At 44.8% G+C, this 17,966-nt stretch overlaps 2 non-coding genes across 2 annotated transcripts; both read left to right on the top strand.

Annotated features, from left to right (window-relative positions):
• The first annotated feature begins 3,328 nt into the window (after positions 1-3,328).
• Positions 3,329-3,400, top strand: Trnae-cuc (transfer RNA glutamic acid (anticodon CUC)). Its single transcript has one exon. It is a non-coding gene; the product is annotated as a tRNA-Glu (tRNA).
• Positions 3,401-3,482: 82 nt separating this feature from the next.
• Positions 3,483-3,555, top strand: Trnak-cuu (transfer RNA lysine (anticodon CUU)). Its single transcript has one exon. It is a non-coding gene; the product is annotated as a tRNA-Lys (tRNA).
• The last annotated feature ends 14,411 nt before the right edge of the window (positions 3,556-17,966 follow it).

Raw genomic sequence — 17,966 nt, 5'->3', positions numbered from 1 at the left:
ATTTCTAAATACTTCTTCCCTTTAAATCACAGTATTTTGATATTGTAGAAGCTGTGTATGCATTTTACGGGCAAGGATAAAATTAAAATTAAAGAAAGAGATGTCTTTTCCAGCCGATATTATGGTCTCTGACCTAATTTAGGGGAAAACCAGACCTAGGGGGCCACGACAGCTTGTTAAAACTCAAGAATTCTAATCATTTCTCTGGGCTTGTCCTCAACTTACAGCAATAACATTTCACTTCACTGGACTCAGTTTCAGCTTCTAAAGAGGGAATATGAATGTCTCCATGTATATACTGATGCCTCTATGCATATACTGATGCCTCCATGTATATGATGCCTCCACGTGAATAGTAATGCTTTCATGCATATACTAAGGCCTCCATGTATATACTGATGCCTCCATGCATATACTAAGGACTCCACATATATACTGATGCCTCCACGTATACTGATGCCTCCACATATATACCTAGGGTTTCCTTAGGTAGCATAGTCAATGCCCCTGTGCCTCTGTAGCCGCTCAGCCCTACAAGAATGCTCAGGATTGACATCAAAACTGAAGTCAGGGCTGGGGGCGTGCAGGTAGCTCAGGGGGTAAAGTGCTCTCTTCGTAAGCAGGAGCACTGTGTTTGCACGCTCAACACTCACGTGAAAAGGTGACCACGGCACTGTGGGAGCACAGGTAGGCAGATCCCAAGGGCTCCCTGGGGACAGCCAGTCTAGTTGAAACAGAGAACTCCAGGTTCAGTAAAAGACCCTGTCCAACACTGACCTCTGACCTCCACATACACCTTTATGGGCAAACACACACACATATACACACACACACCTACACACTCATATACACATACACATACATACACATACACATGTGCGCACACAGACACACACACACACACAGGGTTTCAGGGATAAAGACTGAAGTCTGTCCTTGTTGATGTCACCAAAAGGATTTATGTTCATGAACTTCCTTGTTCTCAAAACAAGAATGAGTAATTTTTTATGACTCTTTTATCTGAATAAGTAAATATTTACAAAGCACATTTTCATGTTACAGCCATATGTAGTCATGTTACAGTCAAGCAGAGAAAGTAAGAAACAGTTTCTGTGGAAGACGGCTTTCAGCAATTTTCTGCTCAAACTACCTTTAATAATCAAGTGTTTGTTTTCATGCTCCCAACTCAAACGAGTCATTAGAAACCTCCTCAAGCTTAGTTATTTTTGTCAACAGTCACTAAAATAAATACACATCATGCTTTCCTGAATAATTAACAGATGATACCAGGACACTAAAAGTAACAAGTTAATACTATCTGTTACATTGACCACCACTGCAGGCAAATGATTTGCTAAAGCTTCATTATGAAAGCAGCCACGCCTTAGGTCTGAGTCAGAAGCAGAGCTAATGTTCACACTATAATAATATATTTCCAAGCAATGATTTCTAAAATTACTGCTAAAATTCCCTGTACTAATTGGGTCTCGGGTTGATACAGACCATGTGCACTCATTTTTCATATCCCTAAAAATTAATCAGGCCTGGAGCATAACATTTAAGAGTAATAAACACCCATTGGGTGAAAATGTAGACTTTCATTGACATTGGCATATTGAAAATTTGGGGGCCTGAGGATGTAGCTCTGGGTAGAACATTTGCCTAGCATGCCTGAGGCCCTAGGTACAATCTCCAACACTGGAAGAAAAGAAGTAAATCAGGGCTGAGGAATATAGCTGGGAATATAGTATAGTACTTGACTGGTATGCTTGAGGCTCTGGGTTTAATCCTTGGTACTTAGAAAAAAAAAAATCTAGCTGGGCATAGTGGCGTATACCTTTAATCTCAGCACTCCAGAGGCTGAGGCAGGTGGATTTCTGAGTTTGAGGCTAACCTCATCTATGGAGTGAGTCCCAGGACAACCACAGCTACACGGTGAGACGCAGTCTCAAAATACAAAGAAAAAAAAAATCTGCCCCGCTCCTTTGTTTGAAATGCAGTTTCAAGACCAGCTTAATTTGGGAAACTTGGCCTTTAACATACTTCTGTTCAAACCACGTGTGCTGCTGCTTTTGTTGAAGGTCATGGGTGGATTTTGCTTTTCTTACCTTTCTCCTCATGCTAGGTCTTCCTCAAGAGCCACTCTCCTACTAACGGCCTTCTCTCCACAGTGGCCTCTTCCCGCCAGAGACATCCCCAACCTTCGGGTAACATCATCCATCAAGAGAAAGGCGGGCCCAGAGCCTGCTGATGAAGGTGGGGGTGCAGAGCCCCCCTGAAATGGGGAGAAATGTAGTCTGCTTCTCACAGTGCAAGCAAGTCCACCTGCTCTCTCTGCAACCAGAGAAAGGGAAGGCAGTTCCCACAGCTGCGCTCTCAGGAGCCACCATTCAGAATAATCATTAACAAGCCCGGAAGAGCAGGCCGCACACTTGGGATGGGTTGAACACCCTGCCCACCGAAAAGCAGTTGCCTCCGGACTCCACAGCTTACTCAGCAGGAGCGGCCAAGCCTGGAAACAGTGTGAGCCAAAGAACCAAGAACAGCAGAAATCCGGGCTTAGAAAGCTAGTCGATTTTTATTCATCCCTGCTTGAGAAGAACCTAAGGAAACCTGCAACCCCAGCCACCCCAAAGGCTGAGGCAGGTATTGGTGAAATTATTAAGGCCACTCCACGTAGATAAAAGGAGATTTATTTAATGGCGTAACTTACAAATTAAGGGATAGGTAGGTCGCGGAGTCTGGGGAAGGTGTATCGCAGTCCAGCGGTGTTCTCTGGAGCTCTGCTTGGTACACCTCTCCAGTCCAGGGTCCCGCAACAGAGAGCGAGCCCGCCGATCCAGATCTCAGGTCCCCAGGCGCCTCCTTTCGCCCCGCCTTGTAGGCGTGACAGTTGCCGAAGTCTCAATGGGGGTTGGAACTTCCAGATCAAAGCTGGAATGGCTACCCACTACATCTCCCCCTTTTTGTCTAAATAAGAAAGTTCTAACCTAATACAAGACTATATACAAAGGAATGGTTATCAAATATAGTCCAGGAATAATGAGGGATAATGACCTAGATAAGATGGAACTACAACCAATGTAAACAATATCAAGCAAGAAACACATACTATAATCCAGAGAAGTATAGAGCATAGGTAAATGGCATGTTACAAAGATCATTCCAAAAGGTGTCCTATCCTAAAGAACCTGAATCTAATACTTAATATGTTCTATCTACTAAGTTGTAACTATAACTGTTAGTCTTCAATCGCATCAAAGACCTGAGAAGGAATATAATGGTACCTGAGAAATGGTAGATGGATACCAACAAAATTAATAAAAATTCCCTGGTGGTCTAGTGGTTAGGATTCGGCGCTCTCACCGCCGCGGCCCGGGTTCGATTCCCGGTCAGGGAACCAGCCGGGCGGTGGTGGCGCACGCCTTTAATCCCAGCACTCGGGAGGCAGAGCCAGGCGGATCTCTGTGAGTTCGAGGCCAGCCCGGCTAGCTCAGTCGGTAGAGCATGAGACTCTTAATCTCAGGGTCGTGGGTTCGGGCCCCACGTTGGGCGCCAGATATTGGTGAAATTATTAAGGCCACTCCACGTAGATAAAAGGAGATTTATTTAATGGCGTAACTTACAAATTAAGAGATAGGTAGGTCGCGGAGTCTGGGGAAGGTGTATCGCAGTCCAGCGGTGTTCTCTGGAGCTCTGCTTGGTACACCTCTCCAGTCCAGGGTCCCACAACAGAGAGCGAGCCCGCCGATCCAGATCTCAGGTCCCCAGGCGCCTCCTTTCGCCCCGCCTTGTAGGCGTGACAGTTGCCGAAGTCTCAATGGGGGTTGGAACTTCCAGATCAAAGCTGGAATGGCTACCCACTACAGGCAGGGGGCTCACAGGTTCAAAGCCTAAGGCCTAAGCAACAGAGTGGGTGTAAGGCCAGCCTGCCTAACTTAGTAAGACGCGGTGTCCAAATAAGAAGCGAAGAGAGGGCTGGGGATGTTGCTCTGCAGGAGAAAAGCCCTGGGTTTAACCTCAATACAAAAGAAAGAAAGAACGAACGAAAGGAGGGAGGGAGGGAGGGAGGGAGGGAGGGAGGGAGAAAAGAAGGGGGAAGAAGAGGAGAGGAAGAAGAATGTCCAATTAGAAACCTAGATCTGAGCTCGGTTGTTTTCACACCCTCAGATCTTGCAGATCTTGCAGATCTTGCAGAGAAGGCGGGCTGGAGAGCCGGCTCCTCTGTTGAGAGCACTTGCTGTCCTTCTAGAGGACCCTGTTTTTATTCCCTACACCTGCCTGGCGCACAGATGTACATACAAGCACAACGCTCAAACATGAAATAAGTAAACAAACAAAAAAAAAGGGCTTTCTTTTCTTTTTGTTTGTTTGTTTGTTTGCTTGTTTGTTTTTGAGTCAGGGTTTCACTGTGTAGCCTTGGCTGTAGACCAGGCTGACCTCAAACTCACAGAGATCTGCCTGCTGAGTGCTGGGATTAAAGGTGTGCACCTTAGTTTTTTTGTTTTGTTTTTTTTTTTTTTTTTTGAGGTTTATTTACTAAGCCAAGTGGTGGTGGTACACCAGCCTGGTCTACTGCGTTCCAGGACACCCAAGCTACACAGAGAAACCCTGTCAAAAAAAAAAAAAAAAAAAAAAAAGCAAAAACTTACAGAATAATAAGAATTACCCCAAAGGCCACATTCTTTCTCGACACCTTCCGGCTCTGAAGAGATAAGCTAATGTTATATTTTAGTAAGTGTGTGATCTCACAAACTTCTCAAGACTGCATTTCAAATGACCCCAAAGTCCCCTGGGCCCTTCTGTCTTGCCTAGAGAGCAAAGTGCATCGACAGCTGTTCATCAGAAGCGAGACTGCCTGCGCGCTCCACCTCAGAGCCTTCAAGTGGACCCTTCTCTGGCTTTTCCATCCGTCACGGCTTTGAGCTCTGGAGACTCCTTTTCAAGACAGCTGTTTCCAATAGTTGTCCTGAGAGCGCTCTAAAATTTTAGACAGTAAAATCTACTGCCAGATCAGAATTCGGTTTCAGCGGAGGAAAAGAAAACTTACTGAGCTAGACCCGCTTCTGAGGAGAATATTTAAAATCCGCGTCTTGAGGAAATTAAAACATTCTGTGACCTGCTTTCCTGCCGCATACGGTTCGATCGTTCGCATTTTTAAAAAGAGCAAATCACTTAGATGTTTTGTAATACAAGTAGGAAGAGTTCAATGTGGTTAAAAACCAGCGAGTTCTTGAAAAGTCCGCGTGAGTCACTCTAAGAATTGCCAGTCATGCGTTCTACATGCAATGCTCTGGCATGGCTGCACTTGGAGTTCCAGATGTTCCAGGGGGGTTGACAGATGTGTCCCCCAGCAAACTCCTGCCCAGAGTTTGTAGGAATAACAATACAAGCTACTGCCTGGAGCCATCCTGCACACTCACACTCTCAGTGTTCACAGCCACTACCTCCAGAAAGGTCTTTGTCATATGTAAGGATTATGTCCTTAATTATGTCACCAGCCTGCAATAGCGTACCAGCCTAAAAAGCGGGTGTGCCCTCTTTGTGCCCTCTTTCTGTATCGCCTCTCCTTCCGTATTCTCCCTCCTCCGTGCGGGGTCTCTCTCTCTCTCTCTCTCTCTCTCTCTCTCTCAATAAAGCTCTAGAAAGGTAACCATGGCTTGCGATTCTTCACCACCGCAACATCTGTTGGCATGGCCACCGCAGGCGGCAGCCAGCCATGAGCGCCACTGCTCAGTCAACATAATAGTCATGAACACTTATCATATTGCACTTTTATAAGTGTAGAGAGCCACCAGAGAGGAAGGGGGTGATGAGGAACATACTGAGCAACAGAGGGCAGTGGACGGAAATTAATATGATCAAAGCATATTATAGATATAGAGATAGATATATATCATATATATGAGAGAGAGAGAGAGAGAGAGAGAGAGAGAGAGAGAGAGAGAGAGAGAGAGAGAGAGAGATGTTGTAATGAGGGGCTGGAGAGATGGCTCAGCAGTAAAGAGCACTGACTGCTCTTCCAGAGGACCTGGGTTCAATTCCCAGCACCCACTTGGCAGCTCACAACTGTCTATAACTCCAGTTTCAGGGGGCCTGACACCCATGGCAAACACCAAGGCGTATAAAAAGAGAGAGAGAGAGATGTTGTAATGAAAACCCACTACTCTGTATAATTAGTATACATGAAAAAAACAGTGACAGGAAGGAAGAGGCTCTCCCATTTTACTAAGGCACACCCCCTCCCATTGCTTCAAGGACTAAAGATCTCAGCCACAATTATGACGGTTGACTACGCGCAATAGTTCAACTCATTGTAACGTGTAACACTGTAATTCTGTATACACATATTTCCAATGTCTATTTATTTTATGTGCATGTGTATGTGCCTATGTCTATGTGTATGCACCACATGCATACTGTCCCCCTGGAACCAGAAGAGGGAGTGGACTCTCCTGGGACTGGAGTTCCAGGCGTTGGTAAGCTCTGGGAAGTGAATCCAGGTCCTCTGCAAAAGCACCCGGAGATCTCAGGAGATCTCAACGGCTAAGCTGGCTGAGTCATCTCTTCAGCCCTAAACAATGGGATTTTTTTTAAAGACAGGGTCTCACTCCCCTGACTGGCCTGAGACTCACTATGTAGGAAAGAATGAATGACCTTGACTGTTGATCTTGCTGCCTTCCCTCCTAAGTGCTAGGATTACAGACCTCTGCCATCATGCCCTGTGTATGAAGGGCAGAGAGTCAAATCCAGGGGTTTGCGCACACTAGGCAAGCTCTCTAACAACTGAGCTACACTACCGGCCCCACTATATTACAAAAAAAAAAAAAAAAAGAAAGAAAGAAAGGAAAGAAAAACAGACTTCCTGAAGTATTTAAGTTCAATCTAATGAGATGTATTTAAGTACATTATGAAATATGACTTCCGTTTTGAACTTGAAACTCAATTTTGTAATAGTTAACATATGCTCTAATCTCTCTTAAAGCTTTTGACCCAAGTTGCCTGGGCTCTCTTGCTTGGGTCACTAATGATTACATCATAGACCAATTTAAAGCGTGGGACTCCAAAATAGCATGCCTCAGAGCAGCTGGATAACCTGTCACAGCTCCTGAGCCCGTTTTAATCACCTAATCAGGAGTCTCTCCAGCACATTCCCCTCAAAAAGTAACGCCACCTAACATTTCTCTTGAACATGATTACCATAGCGATCCCATCCAATGCTGTCACAGCCCACGGTGGTGCACAGGGCCTTAGGAGGGGATTGAGGCTCCAGTTGGAAAGCCCAGGGCTAGCACTCATGCCTTGGTCCCCTAACTCCTGATCTGTGAGCTTCCCATCCCGTCAAACTGGTTTTCAAGTCTGATGAAACCTCCCACGAGAAGGCTTGCAGCTCTCCCTGTCTCCGTTGGGACTTGGGCCTTCGCTCAGGTAAGTAAAACCAGGCAAAGCCAGGCCTGGTGGCCTATGCCTGCAATCTCAGCACCTAAGAGGATGAGGCAGGAGAATCAGGATCAGGAGTTCAAGGCCAGCCTTGACTGCACAGTGAGTATGAGGCCAGCCTGGCTATATGAGGCCCTGTCTCAAAGGAAAGGAAGAGAAGTGGAGAAGGGATGGGGAGCAGGAGGAGGAGAGAAAAGAGAAATGGTCAAAAAAAAAAAAAAAAAAGAAAGAAAAGAAAAAAAATTGGAGTAGTGGTGGCGCTCGCCTTTAATCTTTGCACTTGGGAAACAGAGGCAGGTGGATCTTTTTGAGTTCCAGGACAGCCAGGGTGATACAGAGAAACCCTGTCTCAAAACAACAAGGACAGAAAAAACATAAAAGCAAAGAAAAGGTAAATACAAAATGTATGAATATTCAACATAACTAATTATGAAAAATTTCAGTTCAACAAGCTACATTTTTAGCCTATTATTAAAATATAAACTGCCACGGTAGTTTGAAGACTGTAAGAGTTGGTTTGGCGTCTGTACTCTGACTATATCACCCTATTGTTTGATACTTAGCACTATTACACTCACTTCTAAAATGGGACCATGGTGACCATGCAAACTTCCTCAAGTTCATGTGATTAGAGAGCACAGAAAACATACGATGAATAAATTGCCTTATGCTGATCATCCCAGCATCGGGGACACAGATCCACATTCAAAGGCAGTCTGTGCTACATAATACGGTGAAGGCAAGCCTACACACTCCTGAGCAAAACCCTGGCTCACAAATAAAATCGTAAAGGAAAGCAGGCTGTTTCTTGTATTTGGTAACAGTGAAAAGTTCTTGTTTAAATGTGGCACCACTGGGACATGGTACAGGTCAGTGAGATCCTGAACTGGCAGAGAAAGAAGTCAAGATGAAATAATTTTTTTTGTTTTTGTTTTTGTTTTTCGAGACAGGGTTTCTCTGTGTTGTTTTGGTGCCTGTCCTGGATCTCGCTCTGTAGACCAGGCTGGCCTCAAACTCACAGAGATCCGCCTGGCTCTGCCTCCAGAGTACTGGGATTAAAGGCGTGTGCCACCGCTGCCCGGCTGAAATAACTTTTTTTTTAATTTATTTTACTTTGTGTGTATAAATGTTTTCCATGCATGTCAATGCACCACGTGTATGCCCAGTGCCCACAGAAACCAAAAGACCCCTCAGGACCTGGAATTACAGATGGTTGTAAACCACCGTGTGGGTGCTGGGAATTGAACCCTGGTCCCCTGTACAAGCATCAAGTGTTCTTTAACGCTGAGCATCTCCCCAGCCCTGAAGAGATGTTTTCAGTAGGCAACTTCTGAGCAGGGCAGAAAATGGCAGACGATGAGACACTTCCCTTAAATGCCTCTCACCACGCTACAGTGACATCAGGACGCAAAGGCGTAGTTCCACTTCTAACATGACCTAGGACTCCTTCTAACTTTTGCAGACAAGACTAGCCTGACACTCCGGGCTGTATTTACTACGCTGCTATCTAGAGATTCCAACTTTATCTCTCAGTAGCTTCTTGTGCCATAATAGCATCAGCTGATACCTGATAAGGCATTGCCGGGGAAAGGAAAAATTTGAGAGTTTTCGCTAAAACACAAGCCATTTGCTAATTTTTGGTGTTTAAAATCACTGTTGTTTTTTTTCTTTTCCTTTTCTTTTTTTTTTTTTTTTTTTTTTTGGTTTTTTGAGACATGGTTTCTTTGTGTAGCTTTTTGGAGCCTGTCCTGGATCTCACTTTGTAGACCAGGCTGGCCCCGAACTCACAGAGATTCACCTGACTCTGCCTTCCTCCCAAGTGCTGGGATTAAAGGCATGCCACCACCTCTTGGCCTCTTTTTTTTTTTTTTTTTTTTTTTAAGAGTAATTTTTAAAGTGGTTTGTTTTTGTTTTTTTGTTTTGTTGTTTTTTTTTTAATGTGTACTTGTCTGCAGGTACACCTGCACATCAGATCCCACAGACAGGTGTGAGCCACCATGGGGTTGCTGGGAACTGATCTCAGGACCTCTGGAAGAACAGCTAGTGCTCTTAACCTCTGAGCCATCTCTCCAGCCCTTGTTGTTTTTTTCTTTAGCTCCTCTAAAATCTCTGTTTTAACAACCAGATGTTAATGTTATCTACTAAGATAAGGGGAGGAATTATGCATTGAAGTTGTTCTTTGGTTGTTTGGTTTGGTTTGGGGTTTAGGGATTTTTGTTTTTCTGAGACAGGGTTTCTCTGTGTAGCCCTGGCTGTCCTGGAACTCACTCTGTAGACCAGGCTGGCTTCAAACTCAGAGACCCTTCCTGCCCCTGCCTGCCTAGTACTGGGATTAAAGATGTGTGCCACCTTGCCGGGCTTTACAGTGTAACTCTATGAGGTTGAAGAAGGTTAGATTGTTTTTGTTTGTTTGGGTTTTTTCCCCTGAGACAGGGTTTCTCTGTGAAACAGTCCAGGCTGTCCTGGATCTCACTCTGTAGACCAGGCTGGCCCCCTACTCACAGAGATCCAAGTGCTGGGCTTAAAGGCGTGCGCCACCACTGCCCAGCTGAAGAAGGCTAGATTTTCTTTCCATCTACCTCCCAGACAGAGTTTAATTTTAGGCTTTGCTAGAGTGGTGTCTTCCTTGCTATATTGTAGTGCCCTCCCACTTTTATTTATATAAAACACACGTGTGTAACAATTTGTAAACAGAACCTGGAAAGGGCTACGTAGCTTAATGTCTTTCTCCGTTTTTAGAAAATCCAGATTTTTATTTCCCCCAGCATTGGGAAATCATTTATAAAATTTTACAAGCCAAATCCATTGAGTAATTATTTTTAACCACTCAAACATCTTAACAGTTGATGGCCAAGACAGCGTGTACTGATATCCAGTCACTAGATGGGCAGTCTCTATGGAAACAAGTCAGAAGAAAAGGTCACTTTTGATGGCCCCACTCCTCACCTTCCTGACCACCAATCCCACAATTTTAACTTCAAATGCACCCCTCTTGGATGACCCTCCCTCACCTCTGCCTTCTCATTCTCCGGCATCCATTATTTCTTTACTTTCACTCATTGGCCAGGCCTATACACTTCCACATCGACACGTGCCATGGACTATCTACCTTTGCAGGCTACTAGTTTGAACCTTCCTTCCCCAGTAAATTGCAGCTTGATATTGATACTATGTGGCAGCCTGATTTTGTCCAGGTCAGCTGTTTCCTTCAAGCTCCAGTGGCCACTGTCAACCTTCTCAGTTTTTCTGGAACATCTACTCCAGTAGAGCAACCAACCAACATCCTCTTCTGGGATGTACAAGAGAGCCACATTTCTCGGCTTCTTTGGGTATGACGTAGCGAACAAGCAAGTTCTATGGAGTGTGAGCAGAAATAGCATCCCTCTGGGGCTGGACCAGAGTTGCCTAAGTGTCTACATGATCTCATCCCTGCAAGGGGATGCTCATCCTGGGCACACTGAAACCATCACTGAGAGAATCATAGACACTAGTAGTCATGTGCCAGAATAAGTCTGTAAAGCAACTCTTCATTACAACAAAACACTCACACCTCAAGAGACGTGCCCCCCCACCGCCCCCAGACAGAAAAGAATACACTAACTATAGTTACAAGGCTGCTCTTCACTAAGCCGTTATCTATGTATGGCCTACCATTCTGATCTACTGAAAAAGAAAAGAAGTAAATGCCCTTGGCCTTGTTCTAAGTGATAGAGACTGACTAAAGGCACAGGAGTAATTAGGATTTAACAACTAGGCTTAATTACTTAGTTCTTAGGGGAGCTAGACTTTCCTAATTTGAGAGCACCAGCCACATTACAACCCACAGCCTTTAAAACTTAGCATCTGTGGAGAAATAGGATGGACAGGAGCTTCTCCACAGGGTGCCTTTCTATGCACCCCAGAGAGTTAGACCCTAATGTGATGCATGGTGCCTGAAAGTCTCCCATTGGTCTTTCTTGAGTCTATTTTTTAAAAAAAATCTCCTTTGACCAGAAAACTTAATATTAATTTTCACTTGTTTTATAGAACTGTGCAAACTTTGGTCACATAAATAGAAATAGAAGGAATTCAGGTACAGAAAGGCACTGAATTTCTGCCCAGTTTTCCTGATAAGTGATTTTGAATGCTTTTCCATCAAAATATAAGTCGCTCCCAGTTACCCTATCCCTCTATTACTAAACAAATCATTTGTTAGTTATCAAATTAAAGGCCAACAACGATTATTTTCTCCTGCAAACAAAAACTCTCTAATTTGCAAAAGAGCCCGTCAGTGCAGGTCAGCCGCTCACTGCGGTCACTTCCACCTTAACTCCAGTTTGCTTCCATATGCGGGGTGGTTACACCCAGGAACCATAGCCTCAGGAGGGGTCGTAAAAAAAGGGGGGTGGGGGTTCCTGGGTATAGAGGTGGTCCTACAAGTGAAACTTAGAGGTGAAAATTTTAGAAAAATATACATATGGAAGTTGAGATCCAAAAAAAATCATTTCTTCAGACTATGCAAGCATGTGTGCTCCTTGACCAGGCTTTGCGTGCCCCTGAACTGAACCCCTTAGAACAAGTTGTACTGTCCTGTGCATGGAAGGCACCCCAGCAAGGTATCCAACATGGATGGGGTGAGGTCTGGAAACTCTGGAGTCGTAGCCGGTCGGAATCAAGCCAGTGGGAGTGCGGGACTTTCAGGTGATGTCCAAAGGAGGGACAGTCTCACAGGATGTACACTAACTCAATGTCAGCGCTTTGTTAGAGGACCGATTGGGATCCTAGAGCACCCAGGTAGTGTCCAGAGAACTGGAGAACTCATGAGAGGGGAAAACTGTAAGGGTGGTGTCAGATGTGTTGTAAAGCTGCCTCAGAAGCCAGACCCTGCAGACGTCGAGGAGCTGTGGAAAGTGGTTCGTGTCCCCGGGCCATTCCACAGGGTCAGCTGAGGAGGAAGAGAGCCAGGCCAGGGTGCCCTGCTTTCATTTCTCAGAGTACGTGCTCTTACTCCAGCTACCACAAGATTTTTTATGTGAAGACAGAGAACAAGCTTGCCTCTACGTCTACCTATGGAACTAGAAAATGTCCTTTGAATCCACCTGGATCCGCGCGGTTTTATTCAATACCTACTTTTCACACAAGAACACGACTAAAGAATCAGTGACCGGTTTGCCCGTTATCCAGCACTGCAGTGTCCAGAGCACAGCCTGGAAGGACGCCGCGATGGTTACATGCATGTGCTCACAGCACAGTGGAACTGGAGGTGCTGCTGGGGACCACAGCTTGTTGGGGTGAGACCGCAGCTTGACGGATCAGTAGTGGGCGGGACCACAGCATAATGGATCAGTAGTGGGCGGGACCACAGCTTGATGGACCAGTGATGGGTGGCACCACAGCTTGACCCAGATTGCTTAGATGTGAATATCCCTGGCCCTCTATAGCTTTAATCTCACCTTGGGACTCTGAAGATGAACTGGAGTGGGGTCACTGGACCTCTTCTCAGTATGGCTGCTTCAGCCGGCTTCAAGAGGACAGATAGCTGCATTTGACTTCTTGGGATACAGAGTGTCACCCCAATTGTGGTAACACCTCAGATGCACTTTACTCTGACTCAGCCCTAGATTCGAGGTCATGGACACTCCCACCTGTACTGGGCAAGTCTTGGCCTCAACCTTATCTGTTCAGAGGTTAAGCTTAGTCTTTCTGGCCAAGTACAGTTTCCTTTCTCTGGTTAAAAAAGAAAGAAAGAAAGAAAGAAAACAAACAAACAAAAAACCCCACTCCTGCTCAGAATGGAACTTCAGTACCCTGTCTTGTCTTTCCTGTTGGTCAGGTTTGAAGCGTTGCTGACTAATGGCTAGCTGCACTTGTGTTCATGGGTTGTAAGCCTGAGTGTTCCCTGAAGGAATAGCGTTCTGCGTCGAATGTTAGCAGGCATGCCTGGACTTGTGGCTCTTCAAGATAAGAACTCATTTTCTCGTTTCTACCCCTTGTTCAATTGTCCCCTGTTAGAAAATAATATTCTTGGTGTTGCACAAAGAAACACATAAATGAAGTGAAAGTAACCCAACAAGGCAGTTTCCGTTTATAAAAAGGGGTAAACCATGACCAGAACCAGGCTAACATGCAACGTATGGCCAAGATGGCCTCTGCCTTTTATCCCTAATGTGAAGGGGAGGAGCCTGGCTATTCCTCATTGGCTGAGATTCGACTCACAGTCTATTCCTGACTGGCTAATTTATAAAAACGGCTCAAAGGAAATGGAGAAGGGGTCTGAAGCTTTGGGCCATCAAGTTCCAGGAAAACAGCAGGGCCTTTTGCATAAACGAAAGTTTTACCAGGGTGGCGAGATTAAAAGGTTTGAATTCCTTTGCATAAATGTCTTCACAGGTATAGGGAGATTTATGGGGTACTGGCCCACGTGGACGATCTACCTTCGATAGAAAAGAAAGCAAACAAAACAGAACGTTCCTCATGTCTCCTTTCCCTCTTTTTATTGACGCACTAGCTTTCTTCACACTGATAGCTTCTGCCCTTCCTGGGAAATCTGGTACTCATACAGAAAAGCATGAGCAAATGTGTGATCTTGGGTGGTGATAAAGCCACTTTGTGGAACTGGAGAGATGGCTCAGTGGTTAAGAGCACTGGCTTCTGATCCAAAGGACTTGGGTTCAATTCCCAGCACCCGCATGGTGGTTCACAACCCCCTGTAACTCCAGTAATTGCCTGTAATCTCAGGCAATCTGATGTCTTGAGCTCCTGCACACATGTGGTGCACATCTATACATACACAGGCATACACACATAAAAACAAACAACTATTAAAAAGAAAGAAAGAAATCTCAATGGGAGTGAATAATGATAACAGCAAACACGGAAGTGGCATTTACTGTATACCAAGCATGCATGCAGTTCCTTCCATATGTTAATTCCATGTTAATTCCCACACAGCAACCCTACCTAGAGCTCAGTCCATGAATGGGAAAATCAAGCCACAGAGAGGTAAAGAAGCAGGCCCGATAAACACTAACAGATCTGAGACAGAGTTTGCCCTTGACTATCACATCATTTTGTCTCTCATTAGTGTGTTTCTGAATGGGACTCAACGAAAGCAATAGTATCATGGATCAGTGCAAACCATAATTCAGATTCCGAGAGCCTTCCATTCCCCTAGCAGGTATGTTAGGCCCCCAAATAGGACATAAAAATATGAAGAGTTCTTTTATTTGTTTTTTGGTTTTGGTTTTTTGTTTGTTTGTTTGTTTGAGACTAGACTAGCTTCCAACTCACAGAGATCCTCCTGCCTCTGCCTCCCGAGTGCTGAGATTAAAGGTGTGCACCAACTGCCTGGCATGCCTATTTTCTTATTGAACTCAGACGACCAGTCCAAGGATGACATCACCCACAATGGTCTGGGCCCTTCTCCATCAATCACTAATTAAGAAAATACCCTCCAGCCAGATCTTATGGAGGCATTTTTTCAACGGATGTTCCCTTCTTTCAGATGACTCTAACTTCTGTCAAGTTGATATAAAACTAGCAAGCACAGACCATGTCAAAAACAACAACAAACAAAAACACCAGAAGGATTGTGCTCCCCTCCCCATCTCTGAAGTAGGAGCAGAGACCACAGACAAGAAGGCAGCTAGCCCATCTATTCTGCCACAGCTTTTGAGATACTGCAGTGTGGGTTTTTGTTGTTGTTGTTTAATTTTTAATTTTAATATTTTCTTCACTGTGATAGAAACCACCTGTACCATAGCGCTTATAGTGTATAGCAATATACACTAACAACATAAAGAATAATTATATCTGAACATTTACCAACCTATTAGCACTGGTCACTGGATGATGGACAGGGGGTCTAAATGAAAAAGAAACACACTCCACAGTCCCTGAAACTTAGTAGGTCGAAGCTCCTGCGAATGATCTGTTTGTTTCTAAACAGAGTCTCATATATAGCTGAAAAAGACCTTGGACTTTTGATCCTCCTGCCTCCTACTTCAACTGGTAGCAATTCCCCTGCTTCAGCTTTCCTAGCGCTGCCTGTATAGACTCAAGGCACCATGGCTAGCTTTAAGCATGTCTCTAAAGAAAACACTCACATTCTGAAATACTGCAGAGCGGAATTAAAATGAACTTGTGGGAGACATAGTTCAACTTTGGTAGTGCTCCTGATACCAAAATATGGAGGTACCACAGCATAAAAAGATCCTGGGCTCTGAAAGGAGTAATTGGATTTTCAATCAAAATCTTGATATGGAATTTTCCATGAGCCAGAAAGAAGCTTTTACCTTTTCTAAGCCACTTACATTTTAGGATAGTTTCTAGAAGCTAGCCTAGGGGGCTGGACAGATGGCTCAGCAGTTACGAGCACACTGGCTGCTCTTCTAGAGGAACTAGGTTCAGTTTCCAGCACCCACATGGCAGCTCACAACTGTCTGTAGCTTCAATTCCAGGGCATCTGGCACCTTCACAGACATACATGCAGGTAAAACATCAATGCACATAAAGTAAAAATAAGTAAGTCAGAAAAAAGAAGGAAAAAAGAAAACACAACTTTAAAAAAAAAACAGAAGTTAGCCTAAATTGACAAAGTGAGAAAAACTCATGCATTTCCCTATTCAGTTCATCTCATTGGGGTTGGTTTGAGTGAGAAATGTCCCCCATAAATTCACATACTGAAACGCTTGGGCCCCAGTTGGTGGTGCTGTTTGGGAAGGCTATGGAACTTCTAGATGGTGGAGCCTTGTTGGAGTGAATACATCACCGAGGGCCAGATCTGAGAGTTTGTAGCCTTGGCCCACTTTCAGTTTGTTCCCCCTGCTTCACGTTTGTGGTTGAAGATGTGATCTCTCAGCTTTCTGCTCCTGCCTCCATAGCTTCCCTACCATTATGAACATCGAGCCCTCTGGAACCATGATCCCAAATAAATTCCTCTTTAAGTTGCCTTTGATCATTGTGGTGGTTTGAATGAAAATGGCCCCCGTAGGCCATAGGGAGTGGCACTAGTAGGAGGTGTGGCCTTGTTGGAGGCAGTGTGTCATTGGGGGTGGGCTTTGAGGTGTCAAATGCCTGAGCCAGGCCCAGTGTCGCTCTCTCTTCCTGCTGATCCAGATGTAGAACTCTCAGCTACCTCTCCAGCACCATGTCTGCCTGCATGCTGCCATGCTTCCCATCAGGGACTAAACCTCTGAACTGTAAGCCAGCCCCAGTTAAATGTTTTCCTTTGCAAGAGTTGCTGTGGTCATGGTGTCTCCTCACAGCAATAGAAACCCTAACTAAGACCTAACAACAACCCTAAAGTGACTAATATATACATTAAATCAGACTTTCATATACCAGCTTCAGGTGACCAGAAAAGGGTACAGATAAAGAGACTTGTTTAAGAGTTTTATCCTCTGAGGTGATTTTGGTAAAACTGGTGATACACTTAGCTCTGTAATGAATTGACACACTGATTATAATGCTAAGTGGTATGTGGTACTGGAACCAAGACATTTGGGTTTTTTTAAGTTCCTTTTAGAGTTTTTTTGTTTTGTTGTTGTTGTTGTTGTTTTTGTTGTGGTGCGTTGAATTTTTGAGACAAGGTCTTACTGGGTAGCCCAGGCTGACCTGGAACTCTCTGGGTAGCCCAGGCTAGCTTCAAACTAAGAGCCTCCTTCTTCAGCCTCCAGAGGGTTGAGATTAGAGATACATCAGCATGCACAGGTCCTAAATTTTTTTCAAGTATAATAAACAGCGTTTATTCTACCGTGTGTTTGAAATGATGATAGAATGAATACTTCTGATAAGACGACTTGCAATTGTTCAGAAAAATCAATGAAGAGCCCCATGTTATGACAGCTTTAGGAGTTCTGATAAGCCTGTTTACCTGTAAGTTCTAGAAGCGGAGGCCTGCCAGTATAAGCTGGGTTTTGAGGGAAGAACAAGAGGGACTACAAAGGCCCCTTTAAAGAGCTTAGGCTAGGCAGCTGACAAGGTGCCCCCCCACTTGTAAGTGAGATGCTGACCAAAGCGCTGGGCTCCATGCAAGCATGGCCACAGGCAACCTCCTACAAAGGACCTGAAGAGAGCCTGCCATCTATGGAAGCTTTGTGGAGGCTCCCCAGTCGCTTCCAGGCACTAGGGAGGGATAATGCTGGCTTCAGCTGAAATGCCTGGCCTGCTTGTCCCCAGAGTCTAGAGCCTTTTTGATCTTGGACAGTTCATCTAATCTTCAACGGTGGGAAAACTAACACTAGTTGACCTCCTGTCCTCTTGAATCTTTTGCATCTCAACACCAGCTGTTGGCTGTTGAAATTCAAAGCAAACTGTGTCAGTCTCTGACTTGGCGAGGACAATTTTCCCTGGAGGTTGGTTTTTGTCCACCCAACAGCAGAAGGTGTGTAGAATTAGTGGGACTATCACACACACCTGAAACCCAGCTATGGTAACACTGCCAAGATAACCAGCTGCAAGAATGTCACCTTCATTTTACATTACGTTGAAGAAAAACAATAAAAAGAAAAGCATGTTACCTAAGACAATATGGACAGTCAAAAACA

The sequence above is a fragment of the Peromyscus californicus genome, unplaced genomic scaffold (assembly GCF_007827085.1).
Source record: "Peromyscus californicus insignis strain IS unplaced genomic scaffold, ASM782708v3 Scaffold_17__1_contigs__length_78620276, whole genome shotgun sequence".
Taxonomy (NCBI): domain Eukaryota; kingdom Metazoa; phylum Chordata; class Mammalia; order Rodentia; family Cricetidae; genus Peromyscus; species Peromyscus californicus.
This window is presented reverse-complemented; position numbering and strand designations above follow the sequence as displayed.